Source organism: Mustela nivalis (genome assembly GCF_964662115.1).
Source record: "Mustela nivalis genome assembly, chromosome: 7".
NCBI lineage: Eukaryota > Metazoa > Chordata > Mammalia > Carnivora > Mustelidae > Mustela > Mustela nivalis.
Window position 1 is genome coordinate 93,484,854 of NC_139026.1, and position 6,966 is coordinate 93,491,819.

Consider the following 6,966-nt stretch of genomic DNA (forward strand, 5'->3'; position numbering starts at 1 on the left):
AGCCCTTTATCTGTAATGCCATTTGAAAATACCTTCTGCCATTCCATGGCTTGTCTCTTAGTTTTGTTGACTGTTTCCTTTGCTGTGCAGAGCTTTTTGTCTTGATGAAATCCCAAAAGTCCATTTTTACTTTTGTTTCCCTTGTCTTTAGAGATGTGTCTTGAAAGAAGTTGTGGTGGCCAATGTCAAAGTCTTCTCCTCTAGGATATTGATGGATTGCTGTCTCACATAGAGGTATTTCATCCTTTTGGAGTTTATCTTCAGTATGATGTAAGAGAATGGTCCAATTTTACTATTCTGAATGTGGCTGTCCTATTTTCCCAACACAATTTATTGAAGAGACTGTCTTCTTTCCATTGGATATTCTTTCCTGATTTGTTGAAGATTAGTTGAACATAGAGTTGAGGGTTGACGTCTGGGTTCTCTATTGTGTTCCATTGATCCATGTGTCTGTTACTGTGCCAATCATGCTGCCTTGAGGATCCCAGCTTTGTAATATAGTTTGAAGTCAGGCATTGTGATGCCCCCATCTTTGGTTTTCTTTTTCAACATTCCCCTGGCAATTCAGGGTCTTTTCTGGTTCCATACAAATTTTAGGATTATTTGTTCCAGCTCTGTTAAAAACATCAATGGTATTTTGATATCAGGGATTGCACTGAAAATGTAGATTGCTCTGGACAGCAGAAACTTTTTTAACAATGTTTATTCTTCCAATCCATGAGCATGGAATAGTTATCCACCCTTTTGTGTCATCCTCAGTTTCTTTCATAAGTGTTTTGTAGTTTCTAGAATATAGATCCTTTACCTCTTTGGTTAGATTTATTCCTTGGTATCTTATGGTTTCTGTTGCTATTATAGATGGAATTGATTCCCTAATTTCTCTTTCTATAGTTACATTGTTAGTATATGGAAAAGCAACTGACATCTGTGCATTGTTTTGTATCCTGCCACGTTGCTGAATTGCTGTATGAGTTCTAGTATTTGGGGGTGGAGTCCTTTGGGTTTTCCACATAAAGTGTCATGTCATCTGCGAAGAGAGAGAGTTTCACTTCTTCTTTGCTAATTTGAATGCCTTTTATTTCATTCCGTTGTTTAATTGCTGAGGCTAGGACTTCCAGTACTATGTTGAACAAAGGTGGTGAGAGAGGGCATCCTTGTCATCTTCCTGACCTTAGGGGAAAAGTGCTCAGTTTTTCCTCATCAGCTTATCTTATAGATCATTGATTTGATCTTCTTCCTCATTTACCCTGTTAGAGTATCCAGTTTAGAGTGCATCCCATTCATGGCATTTTTAAGTTTGGCCTGATTAAATCTCATTTCTGCCTATAGAGATTCTATATTGTCACTAATGCTTTTTTCAAGCCTAGCTATTGACTTCATGATTGCTATCTTAAATTCTGTCTCTGACACCTTGCCTATATCAACATCAATTAGTTCTATGGCAGAGGACAATGTCTCTGGTTCTTTTCTTTGTTGAGGGTTCCTTCTCCTAGTCATTCTGCCAAGGGGTGGTTGAGCAAATGAACAGAATCCAAAATATCAACCATGACACAAGTAAAATGCACCTTAGAAAAAATCTGAGGTGATGATAAGCTACCACAGATATGCAAACAAATAAATTATGATCCAAATATGATTCAGATATGATCCAAATAAATTAAAAAAGTGTGTGTGGGAGCACCTGGGTGGCTCAGTGGGTTTAAAGCCTCTGCCTTTGGTGCAGGTCATGATCCCAGGGTCCTGAGATTGAGCCCCAAATCAGGCTCTCTACTCGGTGGGAAGCCTGCTTCCCCCCTCTCTGTCTCTGCCTGCCTCTCTGCCTACTTGTGATTTCTGTCAGATAACTAAATTAAAAAAAAAAAGTGTGTGTGGTGGGGAGAGATTATCATTTCTCAGGGTGGACAAAGAAGGGTGATCTACCTGTTCCTGCTTGATTTTTGTTCTGTGTGTTAGAAGACACTACATCTAAAACTTGCAAAGAAATAAGAATACCTATATATCAATTGGATAGCTATATGTAGAAGTATGAAACGTGACCATTCTCTTCTACCATACACAAAGATAAACTCAAAATTAATAAAAGACCTCAACATGAGACAGGAATCCATTAGAATCCTAGAGGAGAACATAAGCAGTAACCTCTTCGAAATTAGCCATAGCAACTTCTTTCAAGATATGTCTCCAAAGGCAAAGGAAACAAAAGCAAAAATGAACTTTTGGGACTTCATCAAAATTAAAAGCTTCTGCACAGCAAAGGAAACAGTCAACAAAACAAAGAGGCAACCCATGGAATGGGAGAAGATATTTGCAAATGACAGTACAGACAAAAGGCTGATATCCAGCATCTGTAAAGAACTTCTCAAACTCAACCCACACAAAATAGATAATCATGTCCAAAAATGGGCAGAAGACATGAACAGACACTTTTCCAATGAAGACATACAAATGGCTATCAAACACATGAAACAATATTCATCATCACTAGCCATCAGGGAGATTAAAATTAAAACCACATTGAGATACGCCCTATACACCAGTTAGAATGGCCAAAATTAACAAGACAGGAAACAACATGTGTTGGTGAGGATGTGGAGAAAGAGGAACCCTCTTACACTGTTGGTGGGAATGCAAGTTGGTGCAGCCACTTTGGAGAACAGTGTGGAGATTCCTCAAGAAATTAAAAATAGAGATTCCCTATGACCCTGCAATTGCACTACTGGGTATTTACCCCAAAGATACAGATGTATTGAAAAGAAGGACCATCTGTACCCCAATGTTCATAGCAGCAATGGCCACGGTCGCCAAACTGTGGAAATAACCAAGATGTCCTTCGATGGATGAATGGATAAGGAAGATGTGGTCCATAACCCTATGGAGTATTATGCTTCCATCAGAAAAGATGAATACCCAATTTTTATATCAACATGGATGGGACTGAAAGAGATTATGCCAAGTGAAATAAGTCAAGCAGAGAGAGTCAATTATCATATGGTTTCACTTATTTGTGGAGCATAACAAATAACATAGAAGACATGGGGAGATGGAGAGGAGAAGGGAGATGAAGGAAATTGGAGGGGGAAATGGACCATGAGAGACTATGGACTCTGAAAAACAATCTCAGGGATTTGAAGGGGTGGGGGGTGGGAAGATGGGTCAGCCTAGTGGTGGGTATTGTGGAGGGCACATATTGCATGGAGCCCTGGGTGTGGTGCATAAACAATGAATTCTAGTACACTGAAAAGTAATTTAAAAAAATAAAAAATTAAAAAATTAAAAATCTAAATCCTTAAAAAGAAGAGTATCTATATATCTATATATTTATATATATCTCAAGATAAAATTGAATAGAGTGAAAAATGGGCTAGTATGGGGCATAAATCTATAAAATGTACACATGACCAAAATTAAGGTTAAAAATGACTTACAAACTTAAATTAGGAAATGACTATTCTTGATACAGGAACATAGTAAAAAAGAAAAGAAAAGAAAAGAAAAGAAAAGAAAAGAAAAGAAAAGAAAAGAAAAGAAAAGAAAAGAAAAGAAAAGAAAAGAAACAAAAAGAAATGTAAAATTTTAGCCTGAAGTATAAACCAGTTGTGAGAGAGTATCTGGAGCTCTCTATATTATTTTCCCCTGGCCCTGAAGTTTTACAGTCTTGTGGAAATAAGCTTATGATTCACCTGTTCTTCCAATCTGTCTTCTGGGGAGAGAAACTGCAGCTCAGATTCTCAGGCGTCTTTGCCTGGGTGTAGTTGCCCCACCCCTTGTTAGGGGGTGGGCTTAATGTGAGCTGGTTATCTATTTGGCTTTTTTCCCTAGTGTTTTTCCACTTGTCTTTAGTGGGTCAGTGCAAATATGGTTTTGTGGGAATCTCTGGCTCAGAGCCACAAGTTTATAGTCCCCCTTCTTCAATAAGTCCTCCAGGCTAAACTATCTCCACTTCTGTCTGTACCAAACTCCACAGACTCTCACTATTCGTGCCTGCTGTAACTCTCCTGGGGGGATCTGTGGCACCTCTGCACTTTGTGACTTTGTAATTACTAGGAGCTATGGGCTCATATGTGTGCCCTCTTCCTCAGCAATCAGGTCAAGGCTAGGTGCAGCCCCATTGTACTTTCAGAGGTCACAGTGCCCCGAGAGCTCTTGCCCTGTCATGGGTGCAAGCTCTTTTGTATCTCCCCTGGGATGTTAAACACCCCACACCTTCTAGACCTTTTTGTGGTGTTCAGTGCAGAGAGTCATCTCCCTAATGACCTGGCTTAAGTTTTAGGATGACTAAACTCCTCTGGGCTCACTGACCATAACTAGTCCCCCTGCTCCACTGTTTGAGTGATCTATCAGTTCAGGCTCCCCACCTAATTTCTGAGTTTCCTAGAATCCTGAGACCACAATGATCCACCTAGAATTCTACCCTATTCATCCTCTGTACCTTTTTCAGAGAGGAATATCTGTCACTGCAGCAGATTTCTAAGGGTCCTGGTTTTGTGCTCTGGTGTTAGATCACTTTCCAGTGGCTGGCTTATGGATGCTCCCTCCCTACTCCATTTATCTTCTGATATTTCCTTCAAAGATTCAAAGTTCTACACCTCTTACTTTTCAAAAAGTAGTCATTTTTCTGCTTGTAGAGATCCAGATAAATCTTACATCTCAGGTTAAATGCATGTGTGTTCAGAATCACTTGATAGATATCATGCTAAATTCAAGAGACCAGAAGAAACAAGGTCCCCTACTCTCCCACCATCTTCCCTAAACTTTGCTGCATTTTATTCTTAATCAATGTTATGTGATGGGGCACCTGGGTGACTCAGTCTGTTAAGTCTCTGACTCTTGATTTTGGCTCAGGGCATGATCTTAGGGTTGTGAGATCAACCCTGCATCAGGCTCTGTTCTCAGTGTGGAGTCTGTTTCTCTCTCTCAGCCTCTACCCCTACTCATGCTCTCTCCCTCTCTCTTTCTCAAATAAATAAATAAATCTTTTTTAAAAAGTTATGTGATTTGGGACACACATGAGTCAACATTTACTTATTTACTTTTACAGCATAAAGTACAAAATAAAAATAACACTATATAATTTTTTATTATACTAGCATAGTGGTTTTTTTAAATATCAAGACAAAGAATGACAGTGATATTTTAATTGCAACTTTCCACTTTTAAATACCTTTATTTTAAAACAATAGAGAATGTGTATCAGGACATAAAAAGACAAGCAAAGGTAAAACCCCAAAGAAGACATCATAAGATTGTTTTGAACTTATCAAGATTTTTTTAAAAAATCAAATATAAAATCAAAATATACTACACAGATATGGAAATAATTAAGTCTCCATGAACTAATATATAAAGTTGATTAAAATAATCATTTAAATACTTGCTACATTTAAATGGAAGAAGATAAAGGGGTCAAATTTGAGAACTCTTACAATGGAACAGAAAAATAGTTTTAGTATTGTGAAGGGCAAGGTGTTATTGAGAAACAAGAGCTAATATAAACATCATGACATTTCAGAAAGAAGTGAAAGGACAGACTATATATTGAATGGTACAATGGTAAAATTGGGACCCAGTCTAAGCACTCCTTTTGCAATTTTCTTCATTAACTTTCCTTATATAGATCTCATTATGATTCTATTTGAATACAAACAGAAATATTTGTAGCAAGTTCTTAAATGCTTGCTTTACCTGCTGGTTGCTTAGAGTATAAATGAAGGGGTGTAAAAGCGGAGCAACAGAAGTATTGAGAATTGCCACTCCCTTCATTAAGGATATCCTCTGTTTGACTGAGGGTTTAATGTACATGAAGATGCAGCTGCCATATGAGAGGGAGATGACAATCATGTGAGAAGAACATGTGGAGAAAGCCTTTTTTCTCTGGTTGGCAGAAGGAATTTTTAAAATTGTCAAGGCAATGCATGTTTATGATAGAATCACTAATGCCGAAGTGACCAGCAGAGTCACCAAAGTTAAGATGGATCTCATCGTTTCCAACACATGCGTATCAGTGCAGGGATTTGCAAGAGGGGAGCAGTGTCAGAGTAGAAATGATCAATGATATTGGAGTCACAGAAGTCCAGGCTTAAGCCTAAAATGAGTCCTGGAAAGATGATGAGGAAACCAGTGATCCAAGAGCTAAGGACTAATTGGATACAGATTTTGCTGTTCATAATGGTCGTATAATGCAAAGGCTTACAGATGGCAACATAACGATCATAGGACATGACAGCCAGGAGATAAAATTCAGATGCACCGAGAAGGGAGGCAAAAAATAACTGAGTTGCGCAACAGTTATAGGAAATAGTTTTGTCACCGGTTGCCATGCTCACAAGCAATTTGGGGATGCAGACTGTAGTATAAGAAATTTCTAAGAAAGAAAAATTTCAAAGAAAGAAATACATAGGGGTCTTGAGACGAGAATCCAGCAAAGTGAGAGTAATGATAACTAAGTTTCCTGAGATGCTTAACAAGTAGGTGAGGAGCAGCAAGATAAATACACATTCTTCAGTTTGGAGTTCTGTGTCAATCCTGAAGAGATAAATACTGTCACAGTTGTACAGTTTTCCATCTTGACCTTCTGATATACTTTTGCTCTGGTAAAATTATTGAGAAAAAAATATGTATAGGTACCAAAGATAAAATATGAAGATAACATTGTCAAAATATTAGTAATTGCTATTGGTAATGTAAGATAAACTCTAACAAAAGCTGTTACATTGCTTTTGAAGAAAGACAAATATTTTCTACAAATCTGATGAAATAAAAACCCATCTTATAAATAATCTTTGTAGCGTGGCTTACATTTATGGTAATGAACAGGCATGTGAAAAAAATTATTTCCTCTTTGCTCAGTATGTAAGGACTAAAATGTCATCGTACTTGTACTCAGGCTGATGACTATATAAGTATCATTGCCTCAAGGAACTGACCATGTGTGCAACCGAGAAACAAAATGATGTATGAATGTTTAAG

The 6,966-nt window shown here is 37.8% G+C and overlaps 1 pseudogene across 1 annotated transcript; it reads right to left on the bottom strand.

Annotated features, from left to right (window-relative positions):
• Window positions 1-5,628: 5,628 nt before the first annotated feature.
• LOC309869894 (olfactory receptor 6C74-like) lies at window positions 5,629-6,562 on the bottom strand (annotated as a pseudogene). The gene has a single exon. The product of its transcript is annotated as an olfactory receptor 6C74-like (transcript).
• Window positions 6,563-6,966: the final 404 nt, after the last annotated feature.